At 40.4% G+C, this 19,134-nt stretch overlaps 1 long non-coding RNA gene across 1 annotated transcript in view; it reads left to right on the top strand.

Annotated features, from left to right (window-relative positions):
* The window catches only part of LOC141584013 (uncharacterized), a 353,843-nt gene extending 337,479 nt beyond the window's left edge, over positions 1 to 16,364 (top strand). Inside the window, exon 6 of the long non-coding RNA XR_012516869.1 lies at positions 15,117 to 16,364. This is a non-coding gene — a long non-coding RNA (uncharacterized LOC141584013). The remainder of the gene's footprint in view (positions 1 to 15,116) is intronic.
* The last annotated feature ends 2,770 nt before the right edge of the window (positions 16,365 to 19,134 follow it).

A 19,134-nucleotide genomic window follows, 5' to 3' on the forward strand; every position in this document is an offset into this window, starting at 1 on the left:
CGCCATTGCCTAGGCAACCTGCTACAACAGAGAGAGTCCGCCATAACAGAGGCGGGGCCACCATTGATGAGGCAGTTCTAACTATGCCCATATAAACAGGACTGCAGGGAAGATCACATGGCAGCTGGGTGGAGCCCACAGCAGCTCAGCAAAGCCTCTGCAGGCAGACAGTGACTAGGTGGGCTGTTAGCTGCGCAGGGCAGACCTGAAAGAAAAAACAAAAAGGACAGCAGCACAACAGAAACTCATAAAGCAGTAACTCCCCAGAACAGAGCACCTAGGAACAAAAAGCAGTTTATGAGTTCAGCTGCAGCAGACCTAAACGTACCTGCCTAGCAGCTCTGAATGAACAACAGAGCTCACAGCTCAGGACTTGAGCCCCAGTAAAAGACAGACTGTCTCCTCAAGTAGCTCCCTGACTCCCATAGATCCAAAGAGACACCTCATAAAGGAGAGAATGGACTGACATTTGGTGAGCATCCTTCTGGGACAAAGATAGCAGAAGAGGAAACTGGTAGCAACCCTTACTGTTCTGCAGCTGCTGCAGGTGATCCCCAGGCAAGCAGGGCCTGGAGAGGACCTCAGGAGTCCTACAGCAGAGGGGCCAGACTGTTAGAAGGAAAGCTTAAAAAAAAAAAAAAAAAAAAGTAACTTCAACATCCATGAACTCAAAGCTCACTCAGAGACCCAATCTGAAAGACAGTAACTACAAAGACAATAGGTGGATAAACTCAACAAAAATGGGAAGAAACCAGCACAAAAAGGATGAAAACTCCCGAAACCAGAACACCTCTCCTCCTAAAAGGGATCACAACTCCTCACCAGCAAGGGAACAAGACCGAATGGAGAAGGAGTGTGATGAAATGACAGAATCAGACTTCAGAAGGTAGATAGTAAGAAACTACAGTGAGCTAAAAGAACATGTTCTAACCCAATGCAAAGAAACTAGGAACCTTGAAAAAAGACTGGACGAAATGCTAACGAGAATGGACAACACAGAGAGGAATATAAGTGAATTGATGGAGCTGAAACACACAACACGAGAACTTCCCGAAGCATGCACAAGTCTCAACAGCTGAATTGACAATGCAGAAGAAAGGATATCAGAGGCCAAAGATCAATTCAATGAAATAAAAAGAGAAGGCAAGAACAGGGAAAAAAGCACAAAAAGGAATGAACCAAATCTTCAAGAAATGTGGGACTATGTGAAAAGACCTAATCTACGTTTCATAGGTGTATCTGAATGTGATGAAGAGAATGAATCCAAGCTGGAAAATACTCTTCAGGATATTATCCAGGAAAACTTCCCCAACCTAGCAAGGCAGGCCAATATTCAAATCCAGGAAATACAGAGAACACCACAAAGATATTCCTCAAGAAGAGCAACCCCAAGGCACATAATCTTCAGATTCACCAGGGTTGAAATGAAAGAGAAAATGCTAAGAGCAGCCAGAGAGAAAGGTTGGGTTACCCACAAAGGGAAGCCCATTAGACTCACAGCAGATCTCTCAGCAGAAATTCTAAAAGCCAGAAGAGATTGGGGGCCAATATTCAACATCCTTAAAGAAAAGAACTTTCAACCCAGAATCTCCTATCCAGCCAAACTAAGCTTCATAAGTGAAGGCAAAATAAAATCCTTTGCGAACAAGCAAGTACTCAGAGATTTCATCACCACCAAACCTGCTCTACAAGAATTCCTGAAAGAGGCTCTACACATATAAAGGAACAATCAGTACCAGCCACTCCAAAATCATACCAAATGGTAAAAGAGCATCATCACAATCAAGAATCTGCATCAGCTAACCAACAAAACAGCCAGGTAGCATCAAAATGACAGTATCAAATTCACACATAACAATACTATCCCTAAATGTAAATGGACTAAATGCCCCAATCAAAAGACACAGACTGGCAAATTGGATAAAAAGCCAAAACCCATCAGTGTGCTGTATCCAGGACACCCATCTTACATGCAAAGATACATAAAGGCTCAAAATAAAGGGATGGAGGAAGATCTACCAAGCAAATGGAGAGCAAAAAAAAAAGCAGGAGTTGCAATTCTCAGCTCTGGTAAAATACACTTTAAAGCAACAAAGATCAAAAGAGACAAAGAAGGACATTACATAATGGTAAAAGGATCACTGCAACAAGAAGAGCTAACGATCCTAAATATATACACACCCAATACATGAGCACCCAGATACATAAGGCAAGTTCTTAATGACTTACAAAGAGACTTAGACTACCACACAATAATAGTGGGAGACTTTAACGCCCCATTGTCAATATTAGACAGATCAACCAGACAGAAAATCAACAAGGATATCCAGGACCTGAACTCAGACCTGGAACAAGCAAACCTAATAGACATTTACAGAACTCTCTGCCCCAAATCCACAGAATATACATTCTTCTCAGCACCACATCACACCTACTCTAAAATTGACCACATAATTGGCAAAAAAACACTCCTCAGCAAATGCAAAAGAACAGAAATCATAACAAACAGTCTCTCAGACCACAGTGCAATCGAGTTAGAACTCAGAATGCAGAAATTAACTCAGAACCGCACAGCTTCATGGAAACTGAACAACTTGCTCTTGAATGTTGACTGGATAAACAATGAAATGAAGGCAGAAATAAAGATGTTCTTCGAAACCAATGAGAACGAAGACACAACGTACCAGAATCTCTGGGACACATTTAAAACAGTCTCTAGAGGAAAATATATAGCAATGAGTGCCCACATGAGAAGAAAGGAGAGATCTAAAATTGACACCCTATCATCAAAATTGAAAGAGCTAGAGGAGCAAGATCAAAAAAACTCAAAACCTAGCAGAAGACAGGAAATAACTAAGATCAGAGCAGAACTGAAGGAAATAGAGACACAAAAAACTCCTCAAAAAATCAATAAATCCAAGAGCTGGTTTTTCGAAAGGATCAACAAAATTGACAGACCACTAGCCAGATTAATAAAAAAGAAAAGAGAGAATAACCAAATAGATGCAATAAAAAACGATAAAGGGGATATCACCACAGATTCCACAGAAATCCAAACCGTCATCAGAGATTATTACAAACAACTCTATGCACATAAACTAGTAAACCTGGAAGAAATGGATAAATTCCTGGACACCTGAATCCGCCCAAACCTAAACCAGGAAGGAGTTGAAACCCTGAATAGACCAACAACAAGGTCTGAAGTTGAGGCAGCAATAAAGAGCCTACCACCCAAAAAAAGCCCAGGTCCAGATGGGTTCACAGCCGAATTCTACCACACATACAAAGAGGAGCTGGTACCATTCCTTCTGAAACTATTCCAGACAATCCAAAAAGAGGGACTCCTTCCTGAATGATTTTATGAGACAAACATCATCCTGATACCAAAACCAGGCAGAAACTCAACAAGAAAAGAAAGCTTCAGGCCAATATCCATGATGAACATAGATGCAAAAATCTTCAATAATATATTGGCAAGCCAAATGCAACGGCATATCAAAAAGCTTATCCACCATGATCAAGAAGGATTCATCCCAGGGATGCAAGGCTGGTTCAACATATGCAAGTCCATAAACGTAATTCACCACATAAACAGAACCAAAGACAAAAAACACATGATTATCTCAATCAATGCAGAGAAGGCCTTTGACAAAATTCAACAGCCCTTTATGCTAAAAACCCTCAATAAACTAGGTATTGACAGAACATATCTCAAAATAATAAAAGCTATTTATGACGAACCAACAGCCAATATCATACTGAATGAGCAAAAACTGGAAGCATTCCCTTTGAAATCTGGCACTAGACAAGGATGCCTTCTCTCACCAATCCTATTCAATATAGTACTGGAAGTTCTAGCCAGAGCAATCAGGCAAGAAAAAGAAATAAAGGATATTCAAATAGGAAAGGAGGAAATCAAATTTCTCTATTTGCAGATGACATGATTGTTTATCTAGAAGACCCGATCATCTCAGCCCAAAATCTCCTGAAACTGATAAACAACTTCAGCAAAGTCTCAGGATACAAAATCAACGTGCAAAAATCACAAGCATTCCTATACACCAGTAACAGACTTAAAGAGAGTCAAATCAAGAACAAACTTCCATTCACAATTAATACAAAGAGAATAAAATACCTAGGAACACAACTAACAAGGAACGTAAAGGACCTCTTCAAGGAGAACTACAAGCCACTGCTTAACGAAATAAGAGAGGACACAAACAGATGGAGAAACATTCCATGTTCATGGTTAGGAAGGATCAACATTGTGAAAATGGCCATACTGCCCAAAGTAATTTACAGATCCAACACTATTCCCATCAAGCTACCAATGACCTTCTTCACAGAACTGGAAAAAAACACCTCATATGGAACCAAAAGAGAGCCTGCATAGCCAAGTCAATTCTAAGCAAAAAGAACAAAGCAGGAGGCATCACACTACCGGACTTCAAACTATACTACAAGGCTACAGTAATCAAAACAGCATGGTACTAGTACCAAAACAGAGATATAGACCAATGGAACAGAACAGAGGCCTCAGAGGAAATACAACACATTTACAACCATCTGATCTTCGACAAACCTGACAAAAACAAGCAATGGGGAAAGGATTCCCTGTTTAATAAATGGTGTTGGGAAAACTGGCTAGCCATGTGCAGAAAGCAGAAACAGGACCCCTTCCTGACACCTTACACCAAAATTAACTCCAGATGGATTAAAGACTTAAACATCAGACCTAACACCATAAAAACCCGAGAAGAAAATCTAGGCAAAACCATTCAGGACATAGGCGTAGGCAAGGACTTCATGACCAAAACGTCAAAAACATTGGCAACAAAAGCCAAAATAGATAAATGGGACCTAATCAAACTCCACAGCTTCTGCACAGCAAAAGAAACAGTAGAGTGAATCGGCAACCAACAGAATGGGAAAAAATTTTTGCAGTCTACCCATCTGACAAGAGGCTGATATCCGGAATCTATAAAGAATTAAAACAGATCTACAAGAAAAAAACAAACAAGCCCATTCAAAAGTGAGTGAAGGATATGAACAGACATTTTACAAAAGAAGACATACAGGAGGCCAATAAACATATGAAAAAATGCTCATCATCACTGGTCATTAGAGAAATGCAAATCAAAACCACATTGAGATACAATCTCACACCAATTAGAATGGCGATCATTAAAAAATCTGGAGACAACAGATGCTCAAGAGGGTGTGGAGAAATAGGAACACTTTTACACTGTTGGTGGGAGTGTAAATTAGTTCAACTTGTGGAAGACAGTGTGGCGATTCCTCAATGACCTAAAAATAGAAATCCCATTTGACCCAGCAATCCCATTACTGGGTATATATCCAAAGGATTATAAATCATTCTACTATAAGGACACATGCACACGAATGTTCATTGCAGCACTGTTTACAATAGCAAAGACCTGGAACCAACCCAAATGCCCATCGATGATAGACTGGATAGGGAAAATGTGGTACATATACACCATGGAATATTACACAGCCATCAAAAACGATGAGTTCATGTCCTTTGTAGGGACATGGATGAACCTGGAAACCATCATTCTCAGCAAACTGACACAAGAGCAGAAAATCAAACACTGCATGTTCTCACTCATAGGCGGGTGTTGAAAAATGAGAACACATGGACACAGGGAGGGGAGCACTACACACTGGGGTCCGTTGGGGGGAAATGGGGGAGGGATGGGGTGGTGGGGAGGTCGGAAGAGATAGCATGGGGAGAAATGACAGATACAGGTGAGGGGAGGGAAGGCAGCAAACCACACTGCCATGAGTGTACCTATGCAACAATCTTGCATGTTCTTCACATGTACCCCAAAACCTAAAATGCAATAAAAAAAAATATAAAATATAAAAATAAAATAAATAAATGGATTCTAACCACTTTTAAGATATCCAAAGATGGCTGAATAGGAACAGCTCTGGAGTGCAGTTCCCAGCAAGAACAATACAGAGAGTAAGTTATCATCGCATTTCCAAATGAGTTTTTACTGCCCACAAACCAGAATATTCCAGGGCTGAAAAGTGCCACAAGTTTCCAGCACAGCTGTTTTAGCTGGTGCAGTGGGTCTCCAAACAAAAACTCACACAAATCTGGGTAGTCATTTCAACTGGTGCCTGGAACGCCTGGGAGACAGAGCCACCCGTTCAGCTGAAAAAAAATGAGACTGAAATAGGGAGCTAGGTGATCTGGCTCAGTGGATCCCACCCCCACAAAGACCATTAGTCTAAAACGCTCTGGAATGAGAGTTTCCCAGCAACTGAAGCTGAACCAAGGACAATCCAGCTCTGTAGGGGGAAGGGCGTCCACCATTACCGAGGCAGTCCACCATTACTGAGGCAGTTTGCCATTACCGAGGCAGTCTGCCATGACTGAGGCAGACTACTGTTACTCATGCAGTTCTAATTATGCCTCTATAAACAAAACCTCAAGGAAGTTCACAAAGCAGCTGGGCAGAACCCACAGCAGCTCAGCAATGCCTCTGCTGGCAGACTGTGACTAGGCTACCTCCTTGCTGGGCAGGGCATCTCTGAAAAAAGGCAGCAGCACATCAGGAACTTATAAATAAAGCCCCACCTTCCCAGGACAGAGCACCTGGGAAAAAAGGTGGTTATGAGTTCTCTTGCAGCAGACTTAAATGTACCTGCCCAGCAGCTCTGAACAGAACAACGGAGCTCACAGCTCAGCACTTGAGCTCCTATAAGGGACAGACTGTCTCCTCAAACAGATCCCTGACCCCCATATATCCAAAGAGACACCTTATAAAGGAGAGCTCAGGCTGACATCTGGTGGGTATCCTTCTGGGACAAAGATAGCAGAAGAAGAAACTGGCAGCAACCCTTACTGTTCTGCAGTTGCTGCAGGTGATCCCCAGGCAAGCAGGGCCTGGAGTGGACCTTCAGCAGTCCTACAGCAGAGGGACCTGACTGTTGGAAAACTAAAAACCAGAAAGAAATAACTTCATCATCAACGGAAAGGATGTCCACTCAGAGACCCTGTCTGAAAGTCACCAACTACAAAGACCACAGGTAGATAAATCCACAAAGATGGGAAGAAACCAGTGCAAAAAGGATGAAAACACCAAAAACCAGAATGCCACTCATCCTCCAAGGGATCACAACTCCTCACCAGCAAAGGAACAAAGCTAGATGGAGAATAAGTCTGATGAATTGACAGAAGCACGCTTCAGAAAGTGGGTAATAACAAACTTCTCTGAGCTAAAAGAACATGTTCTAACCCAATGCAAAGAAACTAAGAAAAAAAGATAGATGAAATGCTAATGAGAATCAACAGCTTAGAGAAGAACATAAATTACTTGATGGAGCTGAAAAACACAACATGAGAGCTTCGTGAAGCATACACAAGTTTCAATAGCTGAATTGACCAAGCAGAAGAAAGGGTATCAGAGATTGAAGATCAACTCAATGAAATAAAATGAGAAGTCAATATTAGAGAAAAAAGAGTGAAAAGAAAAGAACAAAGCCTGCAAGAAATGTGGGATTATGTGAAAAAACCTAATATCTGTTTGATAGGTGTACCTGAATGTGACAGAGAGAATGAATCCAAGCTGGAAAATATTCTTCATGATATTATGCAGGAGAATGTTCCCAACCTAGGAAGGCAGGCCAACATTCAAGTCCAGGAAATACAGAGAACACCACAAAGATATTCCTCAAGAAGAGCAACCCCAAGACACATAATCATCAGATTCAACAGGGTTGATATAAAGGAAAAAATGCTAAGGGCAACCAGAGAGAAAGGTTGGGTTACTCACAAAGGGAAGCTCCTCAGACTCACAATGGATCTCTTGGCAGAAACCCTACAAGTCAGAAGAGAGCGGGGGCCAAGATTCAACGTGCTTAAAGAAAAGAAATTTCAACCTAGAACTTCATATCCAGCCAAACTAAGCTTCATAAGCAAAGGAGAAATAAAATCCTTTATGAACAAGCAATTGCTGAGAGATTTCATCACCACTAGGCCTGCCTTAAAAGAGCTCCTGAATGAAGCACTAAACATAGAAAGGAACTACCAGACCAGCCACTCCAACAATGTACCAAATAGTAAAGAGCATCGATACAATGAAGAAACTGCGTCAACTAATGGGCAGAACAACCAGCTAGCATCAAAATGACAGGATCAAATTCTCACATAACAATATTAACCTTAAATGTAAATGGGCTAAATGCCCCAATCAAAAGACACAGATTGGCAAATTGGATAAAAAGTCAAAACCAATTGGTATGCCATTTCCAGGAAACCAAAATTCACATGCAAGGACACACATAGGCTCAAAATAAAGGGATAGAGGAAGATTTACTAAGCAAATGGAGAGCAAAAAAAAAGCAGGAGTTGCAATCCTAGACTTTAAACCAACAAAGATCAAAAGAGACAAAAAAGGGCATTACATAATAGTAAAAAGCATCAATGCAACCAGAAGAGCTAATGATCCTAAATATATATGCACCCAATACAGGAACACCCAGATACATAAAGCAAGTTCTTAATGACCTACAAAGAGACTTAAACTCCCACACAATAGTGGAAGACTTCAACATTCCAGTGTCAATATTAGACAGATCAACAAGACAGAAAATTAACAAGGATATCCAGGACTTGGACTCAGATCTGGACCAAGCAAATCTAATAGACATTTACAGAACTCTCTGCCCCAAATCCACAGAATATACATTCTTCTCAGCACCACATCACACCTACTCTAAAATTGACCACATAATTGGAAGTAAACCACTCCTCAGCAAATGCAATGGAAATCATAACAGTCTCTTAGACCACAGTGCAATCAAATTAGAACTCAGGATTAAGAAACTAACTCAGAACCACACAACGTCATGGAAACTGAACAACTGGCTCTTGAATGTTGACCGGATAAACAATGAAATGAAGGCAAATATAAAGATGTTCTTCGAAACCAGTGAGACTGAAGATACAATGTATCAGAATCTCTGGGACACATTTAAAGCAGTGTCCAGAGGAAAATTTATAGCAATAAATGCCCCCACGAGAAGCAAGGAAAGATCTAAAATTGACACCCTATCATCAAAATTGAAAGAGCTAGAGGAACAATATTAAAAAAAAAAAAACTCGAAAGCTAGCAGAAGACAAGAAATAACTAATACTAGAGCAGAACTTAAGGAGACACACACACACACACACACACAAAAAAAAAAAAAAAAAAAAAAAAAAACTTAAAAAAAACAATAAATCCAGGAGCTGGTTTTTTGAAAAGATCAACAAAATAGACCACTAGCCAGATTAATAAAAAAGAAAAGAGAGAATAATCAAATAGATGCCATAAAAAATGATGAATGGGAAATCACCGATTCCACAGAAATACAAACCACCACCATTATTATTACAAACAACTCTATGCACATAAACTAGTAAACCTGGAAGAAATTGATAAATTCCTGGACACTTTCACCCTCCCAAGCCTAAACCAGGATGAAGTTAAAACCCTGAATAGACCAATAACAAGGGCTGAAGTTGAGGTAGCAATTAATAGCCTACCAACCAAAAAGAGCCCAGGTCGAGATGGGTTCACAGCTGAATTCTACCAGACATACAAAGAGGAGCTGGTCCCACTTCTTCTGAAACTATTCCAAACAAGCCAAAAAGAGGGAATCCTTCCCAAGTTATTTTATGAGACCAACATCATCCTGATACCAAAACCTGGCAGAGACTCAACAAAGAAAGAAAACTTCAGGCCAATATCCATGATGAACATGGATATGAAAATCTTCAATAAAATACTGGCAAACCAATTGCAAAAGCACATCAAAAAGCTTATCCATCACAATCAAGTAGGCTTCATCCCAGGGATGTAAGGCTGGTTCAACATACACAAGTCTATAAATGTCATTCACCACATAAACAGAAGCAAAGACAAAAACCACATGATTATCTCAAAAGATGCAGAGAAGGCCTTTGACAAAATTCAACGAGCCTTTACGCTAAAAACTCTCAATAAACTAGGTATCAAAGGAATGTATCTCAAAATAATAAAAACTATTTCCAGCAAACCCACAGCCAATATCATACTGAATGGGCAAAACCTGGAAGCATTTCCTTTGAAATCTGGCACTAGACAAGGATGCCTTCTCTCATCATTCCTATTCAGTATAGTATTGGAAGTTCTAGCCAGAGCAATCAGGCAAGAAAAAGAAATAAAGGGTATTCAATTGGAGGAAGTCAAATTGTCTCTATTTGCAGATGACATGATTGTTTATTTAGAAGACCCCATCATCTCAGTCGAAAATCTCCTGAAACTGATAAGCAACTTCAGCAAAGTCTTAGGATACAACATCAATGTGCAAAAATCACAAGCATTCCTATACACCAATAACAGACTTAAAGAGAGCCAAATCAAGAACGAACTGCCATTCACAATTGCTACAAAGAGAATAAAATACATAGAAATATAACTAACAAAGGATGTAAAGGACCTCTTCAAGGAGAACTACAAATCACTGCTCAACGAAATAAGAGAGGACACAAAAGATGGAAAAACATTCCATGCTCATGGTTAGGAAGAATCAGTATTGTGAAAATGGCCATACTGCCCAAAGTAATTTATAGATTCAAAGTTATCCCGATCAAGCTACCTTTGACCTTCTTCACAGAACTGGAAAAAACCACCTTAAACCTCACATGGAACCAAAAGAGAGACTGCATAGCCAAGACAATTTTAAGCAAAAAGAAGAAAGCTGGAGGCATCATGCTACCTGACTAAGCTATACTACAAGACTACAGTAATCAAAACAGCATGGTACTGGTACCAAAACAGAGATACAGACCAATGGAACAGAACAGAGAATCCAAACATGACAAAAACAATCAATGGGGAAAGGATTCCCTGTTTAATAAATGATGTTGGGAAAACTGACTAGCCATGTGCAGAAAGCAGAAATTGGACCCCTTCCTGAAATCTTACACTAAAATTAACTCCAAATGGATTAAAGACTTAAACGTAAGTCCTAACACCATAAAAACCCTAGAAGAAAACATAGGCAAAACCATTCCGGGCATAGGCATAGGCAAGGACTTCATGACTAAAGCAACAAAAGCATTGGCAACAAAAGTCAATATAGACAAATGGGATCTAATTAAACTCCAGAGCTTCTGTACAGCAAAAGAAACAATCATTAGAGTGAACTGGCAACCATCAGAATTAGAAAAAATTTTTTGCAGTCTACCCATCTGACAAAGGGCTAATATCCAGAATCTACAAAGAACCAAAACAGATTTACAAGAAACAAACAAACAAACCCATTCAAAAGTGGGCAAAGGACATGAACAGAGACTCTGCAAAAGAAGACATACATGAGGCCAACAAACGTATGAAAAAATGCTCATCATCACTGGTCATTAGAGAAATGCAAATCAAAACCCATTGAGATACCATCTCATGCCAGTTAGAATGGTGATCATTAAAAAATCTGGAGACAACAGATGCTGGAGAGGATGTGGAGGAATAGGAACACTTCTACACTGTTGGTGGGAGTGTAAACTAGTTCAACCATTGTGGAAGACAGTGTGGTGATTCCTCAAGGACCTAGAAATAGAAATTCCATTTGACCCAGCAATCCCACTACTGGGTATATATCCGAAGGATTATAAATCGTTCTACTATAAGGTCAAATGCACACGAATGTTTATTGCAGCACTGTTTACAATAGCAAAGACTGGAACCAACCCAAATGCCCATTGATGATAGACTGGACAAGGAAAATGTGGCACAAATACACCATGGAATACTATGCAGCCATAAAACCATGAGTTCATGTCCTTGGTAGGGACATGGATGAATCTGGAAAGCATCATTCTTAGCAAACTGACACAAAAACAGAAAATCAAACACTGCATGTTCTCACTCATAGGCAGGTGTTGAACATGAGAAGCATCACACTCTGGGGTCTGTTGGGGGGAATAGGGGAGGGACAGCAGGAGGTAGGGAGGTTGGGGAGGGATAACATGGGGAGAAATGCCAGATACAGGTGACAGGGTGATGGAGGCAGCAAACCAGCTTGCCATGGGGGGATGAAGGCAGCAAACTACATTGCCATGTATGTACTTATGCAACAATCCTGCATGTTCTGCATGTGTACCCCAGAACCTGAAGTGCAATATATATATGATACCCCTTTTCTTTTGTTTTGCTCTTTGATGTGACTCTTTCACCAAACCAAATTCTTCCTTCTGAAATTAATTCATTCTGCATAAATCTATGTGGAAGTAGAAGTCACAAATATATACTGAATCCTTTATAATATGACAGAAAATCTTTTGTCTTTCATTGACCTAACCTAGTTTATCTTCATCATAATACTTTGAGGAATGTTATTAATTATCCTCTTTTTACACATAAGGAAATTAAGGAGGCAACTTGTTCAGAGTCACACAGCTTAAAAATGTGAAGCCAACCTTCAGCTTCTTGAAGTCATCCTTTTATCCAATAAGCCATTTTTGACAGAGGACAATATTTTGTTCATCTTTGTATTCTCACACTTTACCTAGCACCTAGCTCTTAGTAGGCATTTACAGAACTTTTATAAAGCAGAGCACTTATTAAGCTTTAGAATGTAACTCCCTTTATTTCTGTTCTCACCTCTGCAGCCCGCTTCACACCTTGCCCTTCTTTATCTGGGTAAGAGATCATAAATTTCACCATTCAACATTCATTGATACCAGTTTCAAGTACAGTTTTGACCTTCTCATTTAATTCCCTTGCTCAAAAATTGACTATGGACTCCATTACGTCTGGCCTCTTGCATCTGGCATTCAAGACTGTCTTTTCTTTGTCCTAGCCTATCTTAGTTCCTGTCTCCCAGAGGCCAGTATTCCAAATTCTGCTCCTCAGTGTTGTCATATAATGCCCTATGATTTTTAACATTTATCCCCACCAATGTGTGTTCCTGAATTATCACTCCCATCTAATCCCCATCTATGATTAAGGCTATTGTCTTCAAGGCTTAAATTAATGGCAGTGGCAGGCCATCCAGAGCAGCTGCTATAATCAGGGAGGGACTGGTGGTGGTGGAAGGAACGGCTGTGGGAGCATCATCAGTGGCCTCAATGGGCCCCTGTGTCTCATGTCCAGGAGCAGCAGACTGCACTGCCCAGGACTGGCTCCCAGGTCCAGAGCCTCTACTGCTCTGCACCCTGGCTGTGTAGTTGCTGCTGTTATCTGCCACAACTGAGGGGAGGTGGCAGAGCTAGGTCTGGAGTGGTGCTGCAATCCACAGAGCTGGCAGGAGCTAGGGAGAAGCAAGAGTCTCCCTGAAGCCCACTGCCCTGGGGGCTACCATGATGGTAGGACTCCTGCAATGATTTTATTTACCTGCCATATTTTACCACAATGGAGCCAGGATGAGACACCCACTGGTTGGGGAGCAGTGTGGTCAGGCACAGAGGGGTGGGAAGAGAGGGGGCCAGCAAGGACCTGGAGCCCCATCCCCAGGCTGTGAGGAGGTGCAGCTGAGGCTGCCTGCACACTCCATAGAGTGGATGGGAGCCCTGCCCTCCCAAACGTAGGACCTAGGCATCTCTGCACTTTGCAGCATCAGGGGCCCAGAAAGGCCTCCCTGTCTCTCACGGCTTGGCAATGTCTGCTTCCACTGATTTGCCTCTCCTCGTTCCTGGCTGCTCCAATCTTGGAGCAGGGTTGGGGGCGTAGCCTGGGTGCTGTCACAGCCCAGCCAGGTGTCTGCTCACTTAGGGTAGTGCTGACATGCCAGCCCTCTGATGCCTCAGCCCCCTCTGGACTTTGGGTGCCAATGAGCATGTAGTGGGGGAGCTGAAGGGGTGCTGGCCTGCAGGTACCCCTTAGTGTGAGCAGCCTGGGTGCCATGGACAGCAGCAGGAGGCAGACAGGCTCCTGTGTGGAAAGGGGCAGGTCCCTGGTGAGGCCCCACCTTCAGGCCAAGGAGGACCTGAAGGCTGGGGACCAGGCTGCTACTTCTGCAGACCACAGTGGGAATTTGTGGTGCCTTTTCTGGGCTCACCAGTGGCTGCCCATGGACCAATCAGCATGTACTTCCTTCCCACTGAGGCCCATAAAAGCCCAGGGCTCAGCCAGAGCAGGACAGATGATAGGATGACCAGCTGCAGAGAGGAGCTACACTTTCTGCTAGGAGCTGAACACTTGTTGGGACTGCCTGCCTGAAGAGAGGTGCTATCCTCTCTGCAAGGAGCTGAACACTCATCCAGACACCCTGGCTGCAGAAAGGAGCTGGCCCCTGCAGGTCTCCCCTGAGCTGTTCTATTGCTCAATAACGCTCCTCTTTGTCGTGTTCACCCTTCATTTGTTTGCATATTTATCCTGGTCACAGGACAAGAACTCAGGACTCACTGAATGGTGAGGCTAATAGAACAGTAACATGAACAGGACTGAAACGTGCCTTTTGCTGATCATGCTGTGGGAGAAAAAAGGGAGAGAAGAGTTGTGGACCTATGGGGAGCCCATACCAAGGAGCTCCCCAAGCCAGGGCTGTGACTTCCTCTTTGGGATCCTATGGTTCCTGGCATCTCCAAGATTCCAGGTGCCACCACATTCCCTAGTGCCAGCTTTGGAAGCTACTTGCAGTGTACCTGGTCTGGGTATAGCCTTGCAGAGAGCCAGCACCAGTGCCAGCACCTGGAGTTGCCTACCCCACTGCAGCAGTTGGTGTGTCTGACTGTGCACCATGGCCAGACCCCACACTTGCTCACACATCCCTCACTGTTCCACACCTGACTCATCCTTGGTAGGCATGGGATACAGGTTCCTTGGCAGGCATGAGATCCAGGCTAGTAGCATGAGCCAAGCACAGCCTACTGGCCAAGTGGGTGAAATGAGCCCAGTGGGCCAAAGCAAGACTGGCAAAAGTGTCACCGGCCACAGAGTTTTCCAGGTAGGAAAGAGACATCCCCAAGATCCCATAACAAAATCAAAAGTTAACACTTTAAATAACATGGTCTCCACTGATTTTACTTGACTATATTTTATTTCTCTTTGGATTCAAGTAATAGTTGATTACACTTTGCTTTATATTAAATGCCTTTGTCTTTTTCTTCTTAATAGGTTATAAACATCTTGAGAGCAAGGACTAAATCTTACTCATCTTTATTAAGAACTGACAATGGACCACGCTAGAAAATCCATGGATATGCTGTGAGACTGTGACCAATTATACATTCAACATTTTTCTTACTTGTGAGACTGACTTTGAGAAAATTTGCTATCACAGCATCACTAAACATTAGAGCAGGAAAGGACTCCTGCAATGATTTTATTTACCAACTGCATTTTACCAGTAGAAAACTAAGGCATAGAGTTGAGACTTTCTACACACCAGGGCCTAGTCTTCATGATGCTTATGCCTAACCCTGAGCCCTTTCCTCTATATAATGCTGACTCATTACATTTCTGAAAGATGGAGAAGTTTCATAAAAACAGGTTGAAAGACTGGAAGTTTCCAGATGCTATCAGGCTATCTTCTCATAGACCTTTCAATGATTTGTCCAACAGAAAGAGACTAAAAAGGCTTATAAGAATATCAACATTCCAATGTTGTACTTATGGTTTGACTTTACATCTCTTAATTACAGAATTTGATCATTTAAAAAAATCTTTATATCAAATCTTGGTTTATACTTTAAATTTTTTGATATTTATTATATAACAGCTGACACTTCCTCTTTACTCCAAACAAACGGAAACCCCAAAATAAAAACTGCCAGAGCATATAAGCATTGTTTCTCATTTTATGGATAAAGAGTCTCAAAGAAAGCAACTTTGTCAGTATTAGGATTGTGACCTTAACCTGGAGAGTAGCCAGGAGGAATCTGTTCTCATATTGCAGATACCAGGACATTCTGCTTCCTCAAGAGATTTGAGGAAGCAGACTCTGACATTTTAATGTGACTCTACAATGTCTAAGGAATGATTTTGTTAGCAATGGAGACAACAAGTGACAGGTGCTAGTAAGTCTGAACCAGCCACCACTGCCAATGAGCTGTGTTCCTATTCAGCTTGGTTTCCCCATTCACTTTCAGGTGATTAAAATGTCATGCTTTAACATGCCCATTTATAATACTAGTGGCAATCTGTTGTACCATCTCAAAGAGACATTGATGCTCATAGGAGCAAGTATTCACAGGCACTGAAAAAGTAGAACTATCTTTGGAATTTGTAAAAATGACATGGAATAACATCGAGAACTGCTTCATTCATGGGATGTAGGCAATGATTTTCGTAAGGTATTTGAAAAATGCATGCCATTTGTATGTAGAAGAAGAATGGCAACAGAGGGAATATTACAGTGAAATTTGGTTTTATACTTTTCCATATACTTTATCATGTTTCATCTCAAAGCACATTTTGCTGCCAATTTCAAGTTAAAGTCCTGACTTCTGACATTGAGCTTTGATGTGCCCCCACAATATGGCTCCCCTACCATGGACTTCTATTGCTTCTTCCCTTCGTACCTTACTGCTTTAGTCAACATAGGCTGTTCATGATGCTTACAGAATGCTGATTCAGCAAAATTCAAAGAAACAAACATTTGATAAATGCCCACCATATGTTTGGAAGTTTGCTAAGAACTATAGAGGGCAGGAAAAGATGGCATTTCTTTTGTCTTTAAGTAATTGGAAATCTAATGGGAAAGACAAGCAAGTACATAAATTAATCTGATATGAAGCAGAGTGAGCAGTAGGGAGGGCAAAATTGTTGAAAAGTAAATCGGGTTAAATGAGGATATCAAAAGAGTTATTTAAGTGTGTATGTATTTTTTATGCATTGGGAGTCTCTAAAAGGTTTTGAATAGGGAAAGAATGAGCAGAACATGAGGTGGGCATTATGAAGGATAAGCTAGAGACAGATATTAAAATTAGAAAAGCCATACTTTAAGAAAGTTGTAATAGCAGTTCATGTCAGGTATGATAAAGGCCTGAAAGGTAATCACTGATAGTAGAAGTGAGATGAAAGAGATGCATTCCATGACTTTGTAATATGAATGCGTTTATATTACAGTGGTTAAGCATGTGAATTCCAGAGTCACACACAGGTTTGCATTGTGTTTCTGCCATTTGTTATCTATGTTACCTTAAACGAACTAGCAAACTGATCTATGCATCAGAATTCATACATCTGAAGTGGAGATTATGTTGGCACTCAAGTCAAAAGTATGTTCTTAGTTCACATGAAATAATCTTTATAAAATTCCTGCCACAAAGTAAGTACACAATAAACATTCAATATTATTGTGGAGAAAACAGTTGAAGAATTTGATCAGAATATCCTCCCCGCTAAGTTTTTTTTCTTTCCACTTGCCTCTCTGCCTTGTTGAAATCTGCCCATCGCCACTGCATTCCACTGGGAAGAGTTCCTTGAATAGTTCTGTGCACAATGATCTTTCCTATCTCCGCATTTCTAAAATATTGATCATCTATACTAATCATAAGACACTTATACCTCATCCTGTTAAATATATTTCTTTGATACAATTTTTTAATTGATAATATGTCAATTCCTGTTTATCGGCATTTAAATAAATTGTAATGCAGATTAACCAGAGAAAATGATTTCACTTCAGGCTTGTTTCCTGGTGATAGAATCCACTTCTAGATTCTCAGCTCAAAGACTTTAAGAGGAAAATATAGTAAGTTAAAAATACTTCTGTACTTGGTGGTGATAAAAGCTGGGCACCTGTGGAAAAGTGGAAGTGCTCCAGCATGGGGACCAGCAAGCACAAGGGCTCCAGCTATCCGAGAGACCAAACGTGGAGGAGCCAAATCCATGTTATAATAACTCACAAAAATACTTGAATTTAATTTAAATTTGTAGGGCAAACGGTGCCCTTTACAACAATTGCTAATTTTATTCCACTATTTGCCATATTCTAAAAGAGGCTTAATATTATTTTGTCTGAAATGGAAGGCAGTCAGTCTTACTTTAAGGAATCTTCTATTTCTTTTAAAAATGATAGATGCTAAAATGCTTCCATTGCAGAACTAGAAAAAAAGAAGAGACTGGCCAAAGTAATTTCATCTCATTCTATTGAGTTGATTTAATAGGACTTGTGTTAGTAGAACTACATAAACAATTTTGTGAAATGGCATATGGAATATTTTGAGAGTATAAATGTGTATATGGGACACAAGAGCATCAAAGGAATTTTGTTTGAAATATGCACTTTTAATATAGATTGCTATGATAGAGTAGAAATTGAAATTATATTGCAGATTTCTGCTTTTAATAACTTTATGAATTTTTCACAAAACATCTAAGTCTTTCTTTTCTTTTGAAGATCTAAATCATATATTCTCTTTCCTTCTGTCAATCTTCCCAAATGTATTGGTATTCTATTTTGTGAGAGGTATTAATTCTTCTATACAATAAGTATTCAAAGAAAATCTCATTTATTCTTGTTAAGTTTGGGTTGCAAGTGTAAAAATCTATAAGACAATCAAAATAATGGTAGGACAAAATGAAAAGGAATGTGTAGTTGCTGACTAATATTAATCTGACAAATTTTAAATGTGTTTCCTACAAAGACACCCAAATGCTTCATAAGTCTCATTTTAGTTGTGTCACTGCATTGTCTGAGACTGTATAAATATATGTGTATGTAATGTATACATCCTTATTCTATATTTTGTATATTTTATCATATATGTATATATATTGGTATGTACACACATTCATATACATTTTATATCTATGGCATCAACTCCTTCATAATAAAAGTGGTATGTGTAACTTCCAAGTAAAATGGTTTAAAGAAGAAATTGCTTGTTTGCCACTTAATACCTTTTTCCCTTTTCGCAAAGATGGGACATGGACTAGTATGTGTAATCCAACCTCAACCAGTTCAGAGAACACTGGAAGATGGAAGAGTAACAACGTATCTATAGGAAAGAGCTTCCCTACTGGCTTGGAAATGCTCATCCCTGGATCATTAGATAAGACAGAAATAAAATTCTATTTTGTTTGAGCCTTTGAATTTTAGGGTGGTTGTTGTCGTTGTTGTTGTTGTTACAGCTGCTTAAAATATACCAAAGTAATATATTTGCCATCTTGACTTTTTAATTTGTGC

This window comes from Saimiri boliviensis, chromosome 3 (genome assembly GCF_048565385.1).
Source record: "Saimiri boliviensis isolate mSaiBol1 chromosome 3, mSaiBol1.pri, whole genome shotgun sequence".
Taxonomy (NCBI): Eukaryota; Metazoa; Chordata; class Mammalia; order Primates; family Cebidae; genus Saimiri; species Saimiri boliviensis.